The sequence below is a fragment of the Octodon degus genome, unplaced genomic scaffold (genome assembly GCF_000260255.1).
Source record: "Octodon degus isolate 3935 unplaced genomic scaffold, OctDeg1.0 scaffold00074, whole genome shotgun sequence".
Classification (NCBI taxonomy): Eukaryota; Metazoa; Chordata; class Mammalia; order Rodentia; family Octodontidae; genus Octodon; species Octodon degus.
The window spans coordinates 9,222,902-9,229,185 of record NW_004524650.1 but is presented as its reverse complement, the minus strand read 5'-3'; the positions used below and the strand labels follow the sequence as shown (position 1 = coordinate 9,229,185).

The 6,284-nt window shown below is 40.5% G+C and overlaps 1 pseudogene; it reads left to right on the top strand.

Moving 5' to 3' along the window:
• Positions 1 to 159: 159 nt before the first annotated feature.
• Positions 160 to 1,822, top strand: LOC101589690 (annotated as a pseudogene).
• The last annotated feature ends 4,462 nt before the right edge of the window (positions 1,823 to 6,284 follow it).

Genomic DNA, 6,284 nt, shown 5'->3' with positions numbered 1-6,284 from the left:
CCCTTTTTTATTTAGTTCCGTTATTTGAATATTATATGTGTGTTAACTCAGAAAAATATTCTAAAAGAGTCCAGTAGCCCATAATAGTATTGGGTCTTCTGCTTCACTGGCAATGTCAGAAATTGTTGACCTGAGTCTCCTACAGCTCAACATAACAGCATGGATTTCCTTCTTATACTTCATTTCAGAAATCTAAATATAAACACAGACACAATATGCTGGAAAATAGAACAGGTGACTCTAGAAGACAGGTCTAGGCAAAGACCTAGTAACACAAGAAATATTGCAAAAGATCAACAACTGGAAATATATCAGATTAAAAAGCTATTTTACAATAGAGAAAATATTAATAGAGTGAAAAGACAACCCACAGAATGGGGAAAATTTTGCCAGCTAATCCTCAGATGAAGGACTAAAATTAGACCCCTAAATTAAAAAATTAACCAAAAATTATGATCTAAAATGAATAGGAGCCCACCGGTCCTCAGCGGCCGGAAGCCGCGCACCATGCCTGCCTCGGGCCCGAGCTCCCGCCGGCTGGCGCGCCGCACGGGGAGCTGCAGTACCTGCGCAGGTGGAGCGCATCCTGCACGGCGGCTTCCGCAAGGACGACCGCATGGGCACTGGCACGCTGTCGCTGTTCGGCATGCAGGCGCGCTACAGCCTGCGAGATGAATTTCCCCTGCTGACCACCAAGCGTGTATTCTGGAAGGGTATTCTGGAAGAGCTGCTGTGGTTTATCAAGGGATCTACAAATGCCAAGGAGCTGTCATCCAAAGGAGTGAAGATCTGGGATGCCAATGGGTCCCGGGATTTCCTGGACAGCCTGGGGTTTTCTAGCCGCAAAGAAGGGGACCTGGGCCCCGTCTATGGCTTCCAGTGGAGGCATTTCGGGGCAGACTACAAAGATACGGACTCAGATTACTCGGGTCAAGGAGTTGACCAGCTGCAGAACGTGATCAACACCATCAAAACCGACCCTAACGACAGAAGGATCATCATGTGTGCCTGGAACCCAAAAGATCTCCCTCTGATGGCGCTGCCTCCCTGCCACACCCTGTGCCAGTTCTACGTGGTGAACGGGGAGCTGTCCTGCCAGCTGTACCAGCGGTCAGGGGACATGGGCCTGGGCGTACCCTTCAACATCGCCAGCTGCGCGCTGCTCACCTACATGGTCGCGCACGTCACAGGCCTGAAGCCAGGAGACTTCGTGCACACTTTGGGAGACGCACATATCTACCTGAATCACATCAAGCCGCTGAAGACTCAGCTTCAACGAGAACCAAGGCCTTTCCCAAAGCTCAAAATCCTTCGAAAAGTTGAGACAATCGATGACTTCACAGCTGAAGACTTCCAGCTGGAAGGGTACAATCCCCACCCCTCCATTAAGAAGGAGATGGCTGTGTAGGGCGCTTCCCACGGCACTAGTTGAAGGAAGGGCCTTGTTCAGAGCTTGAGTCTGGGTGTTTTTGTGTCTAAAGAAAAGGGGACATGGGTGAAAAATTCTCAATTATTATTTGTTAACTTTTAAAGATACTGTTACTGTCAGGGAAAAGGTGCTGGGTTTTTTTAATGATAAAGGATGTTAACTTTAGTAATCAAAGTGCACAAAAGTGCTAAGATTATGAAAACAGCAGCAAAAATTTCTATAGTAGCAAAAATAAGTGCATTAGTTTCAGTTGTGCATAGCGAAAATACCAAAGTTCATTTTTATAAAGACGCTTTTCCCTCAAATCTGAACTCATACCAGAGTGTATAGTTTGCTTGTGAACATTTGCTGTTACATTTGTTTTATATATTCCTGTAATAAAGGATTAGCTTGCATTTAAAAAAAATAAAGATAAAAAAATAAAATAAAATGAATAGGCATTTCTTTATTCTTTTTGTTTTTTTCTTTTTTTTTTGAATAGGCATTTCTTAAATTAAGAAATACAAACAGAACATACATATATGAAAAAAAATACTCAACACCACTGGTCATTCATGAAATGCAAATTAAAACAACATTGGGATTCCACTAACCAATAGCAAATGCTAGGAGACTGAGGGTAAGGAACCCTTTTCTCTTGCTGGTGAGAGCATAAACGGACACAACCACTATAGAAACAGTGCGGAGATCCCTCAAAACATTAAAATTTGAAGTTCCATCTGACTATTCTTTTAGGTATCTTCCCAAAAGAGTTTAAAGCAGCACAGTTATAACCAATTATTAATTATATTAGCATAATTATTAATTTATAGCAGCACAATTCAAACTAGTCCAAACTAGGAAAGAGCCCATATGCTCATCTATCAACATGATTCAATAAAGAAAATATGATATTTATATACAGTGGAGCACTAATCTGCCATAAAGAAGGATAAACTTGAGTCATGTACAGGAAAATGGATGCATTGTGAGACCAGAATTTTGACATACAGCAGACACACAAATTTAAATATCTCATCTATAGGGGCCAGGGAGATAGTTCAGTAGAATAAGCGCTTGCCTAGCAAGCGCAAGGCCCTGAGTTCAATCCCCGGGTCTGAAAATAAATAAATAAATAAATAAATAAATAAATAAATAAATATCTCTGCTTCTGTTGTGTGAGAAACCTAAAGAGTAAATAAAGAGCAAAGTGTATCATGGTTTTGGGAAATAGTAAAAAATATATTTAAATGAGAAGAAGAACGAGGGAGGAGGGTGGGAAGGGAAAGAACAGTAATGAAAAATTAAAAAGAATGGAAGAGCTGTGCATGCTAGTGTACGCCTGTAATCCCAGCACTCAGGAGGCTGTGGCAGGAGGATCATTGAAAATTCAAGACCAGCTTGGGCTACAAAGCGAGCTCTAGGCCAGCCTGAACTGTATAACAAGACCCTGTCTCTATAAAGAAATAAATAGTGAAAAAATAAAAATAAAAAGAATGAAAGGTAAACAATAGAAACAAATTTTTGTAAAGTGAGAGGGGAAGAAAGATTGAGGGGAAAGAAGGAAATGAGGAAAAAAGAATTAAGATTTATTACATACAGGTACAAATTCACTACGATGAATGTGATTGTTATGTATGGCAAAAGTACACCACTACAATTCATTCAAGCATACAAGCAATAAATAAATGTGAAATTGTTTCTCTTATAGAGATTAGATTAGAAACTCAAAGGGTAAATAAGGAACATAATGGAAGATAGATATTGGAAAGTAGAAAGAACACGTTCCTATGAGAAGGAGGAAAGGAAGGTGAGGAAAAATGAGAGAGAATGGAAACAAAACTCTTGTAATTGGGAGAGGAAGAAGAGTTGAAGGGAGAAAATGGGAATGGAAAAAAAGAAAATCAAGATATAATATGTACGTGTACAAATGCTCTATGATGGATGCGATCAATACATATGACAAATATGTTCTAATTTTTTATTGAGAAATAAGTATGAATGAGACAGTTTCACAGCTGATTAATAGGACAGTTTTGATAATCAACACACTGTACATTGTTATCTTCTCAGTGGTTATCCATAGTACAAGAAGCAGACAGGATATTCTGTCCAAACACTGTTAGTACATCTCTTTCTTTTCATTGAATTAAGCCAAAGTAGCTGTAAATTTATCCTATTTTGTATATATAAATACAAAATGATCTTTCCTTTGTATCCTTTTTTTTTGGTCCTGTCAGAGGTGAATATTCTGTTGGCATCTAAATACTATAGGTGTTTGAATTCAACTAAACAATCTAACACTGTCTAGCAGTCTATAATATTTGTGGGTTATCCTCAGAAATTATTGACTTGAGCCTTTGACAGCTCATCGTATTAATATGGCTTTACTTTATATACCTCATTTTTATACTTTTCTGCTGGATGGTTAAGACCACAATATAGCAAGACCTATATAACAAGAAATGTAACTTTTGTATCTGATAAGGTCAGCCAAGTACTCTCAGGATTTATCCTGTGGCCCTGTAGCGCACTTTGTAGATCTTTTGTCAGTGTCAGCCATGAGGATGTCACGGCCATGCCTTGACCAATTTGCTCTCTGTGAAAGCCTAAGAAAATTTTTTTCTCTCTATGTGACTCTCCCCAGGCACATTATACATCATCAATCACATTCCTCTGTGGCTCCATAATCTTCTTGATCAGAAAATTTGGAGCACCACTGAGTTACACGTTGTGACAATCCAGGTTCTCCTATGTCCTGAGTCTTCACTGACCTAGAAAGGCTAGGGCCAAACTGTTGGCTAACCTTGCAGCCCTTCCTTTCTCCAATTTTGATCTTCTAACTTAGGTTGTTAATCCTCCAGAAGAGAAGCTAATTATTAACCTGCAATATCTAGTTTTTAAAAACATTTTAAAAAGAAAGAAAAGTGAAGGCCCTCCAGCTTTAATAACCCATGCTCTCCCCGTCGCAGTGATAATCATCTCCCTCAATGTAGAGGCTTAGTTTTCCAACCTGTACCATAATCTTCACCTCACTTAATCTTTGTATCACCTCCATGAAGAAACTCTGAGGGGTTGAGCCACCTGCTAAAATCGCAGGACCAGTAAGGAGTTAAACTAGGGTGTGTGTCACCCAATAATTCATCCTCTGATGAAATACCTTCTTATAGCCACAAGGCATCATAGCAAATATATAATGCCATGAACTTTGTTCAGTTACATTTCTTTCTTTTTTCTTTTTCTTTTTCTTTTTTTTTTTTTTTTCAGAACCAGGGATTGAACTCAGACTCTTGCACTTGCCAGGCAAGTGCTTATTCTACTGAGCCATCTTCTGTCACTAGAAACCTGTGCTACAATTGGTTGTTTGTAGTCAACTTAGAAAACCTAGGGGACAGGGGAGATGGCTCAGTGGAGTAAGCACTTCCCTGGCAAGCGCAAGGGCCTGAGTTTAATCCCCAGTTCTACCAAAAAAACTACCAGCAATATTTAATGGTAATGTTTAAGTGATGGCTTTTACATGTCGCTGATTTTTCTGCTCTTCCAGTGCAGTATGGTCCAGATCAGCCCAGAGCTCACTGTACACAGCTCCATGAAAGCTAATGTGCATTGCATCCCCCAGCCCCTCATACAGAACACATCCCAAGCACTGGACCCCTTCAGGGGCAGAAACCTCAAGGTGCACACTGTCAGATGACCAGGCCCCCGCTGCCCCCTGGGACTGTGTGCTCACGCAGTGTACACGCTGCATAGCTTCAGCCATTCTTTCCTTCTTATCATTTCAGCTGTTCTTTCCTTCTTAACATATTTGGAAGTTTGGGGAGCCCGCAAAAGAGATGTGTCTCAGGACCCATTTTAATTTTTCTTTAAATCTATTTCATTTTTAATTTTTTTATTTTATGTATTTGGTACAGGGTCTCACTAAGCACCTCATACTCACAGTGATCCTCCTATTTTCAGCCTCCCCAGTGCTGGGATTACAGGCCTGTGCCACCATACCTGGTCTTGGTGGCTGGCTCAGCACACCCGGAGCGGACCTGGCATGGCCTGTGGTACCAGGGATCAAACCCAGGTCCTTGTGCTTGCCTAGGCAGGTGCTTAGGCCATTGAGCTATTTCTGCGGCCCCATCTCAATTTTAAAAGTTGGAAAGCTTTTATTGTTTACGTATTGAAAGCGAAAAAGTGATTAGTCTATTCAAACTTTTTTTTTTTTTAAATAGGGTAAGATTAGAACTAACTCAAATCGCAGGAAAGTCACCTTCCCCACTGTATGTGGGACAATGAGGGGAGCCCTGGACTCTAGGAGCCCTAGCAGGCTAGGACACGGGCTCTGGTTCTAGTCCTGCTTTTGATTTTCTCAGGCAAACATGAGACTAAGTTTGGAGCTTTTTTTTTTTTTTTTTTTTTTTTTTTTTTTGAGCATGTTTTGAATGGTAAACAGACCTGGGCTTGATGGTGTATGCCTGTAATCCCAGCACTTGGGAGGCTGAGACAGGAGGATTGCTTTGCATCAGAGGCTAGCTGGGGCTACATCATGAGTTCAAGGCCAGCTGGAACTATGACTGTTTTGAGATAGCGAGACCCTATCTCAAAAATCAATCAGTCAATCAGTCGTAAACAGGTAAAAATCTGTGTCTTCCCCACTGCACATGGGTATCATGAGATACTGTTTTGTACAAGCATTCACTTCAAAGTGCTCTTCAAATACCAGAGAAAGCAGCAGCTCGGCCAAGTACAGTACGTGTGTATATTCTGCCACCTCGTGGTCATAAGAAGACATTATTTTAATATTGTCATATTTAGGTAAAATTAATGTAATGAACCTTGCTAATACATTTGGAAACTTCAAGTTAATTCCCTCAATTTACACAATTCTCAT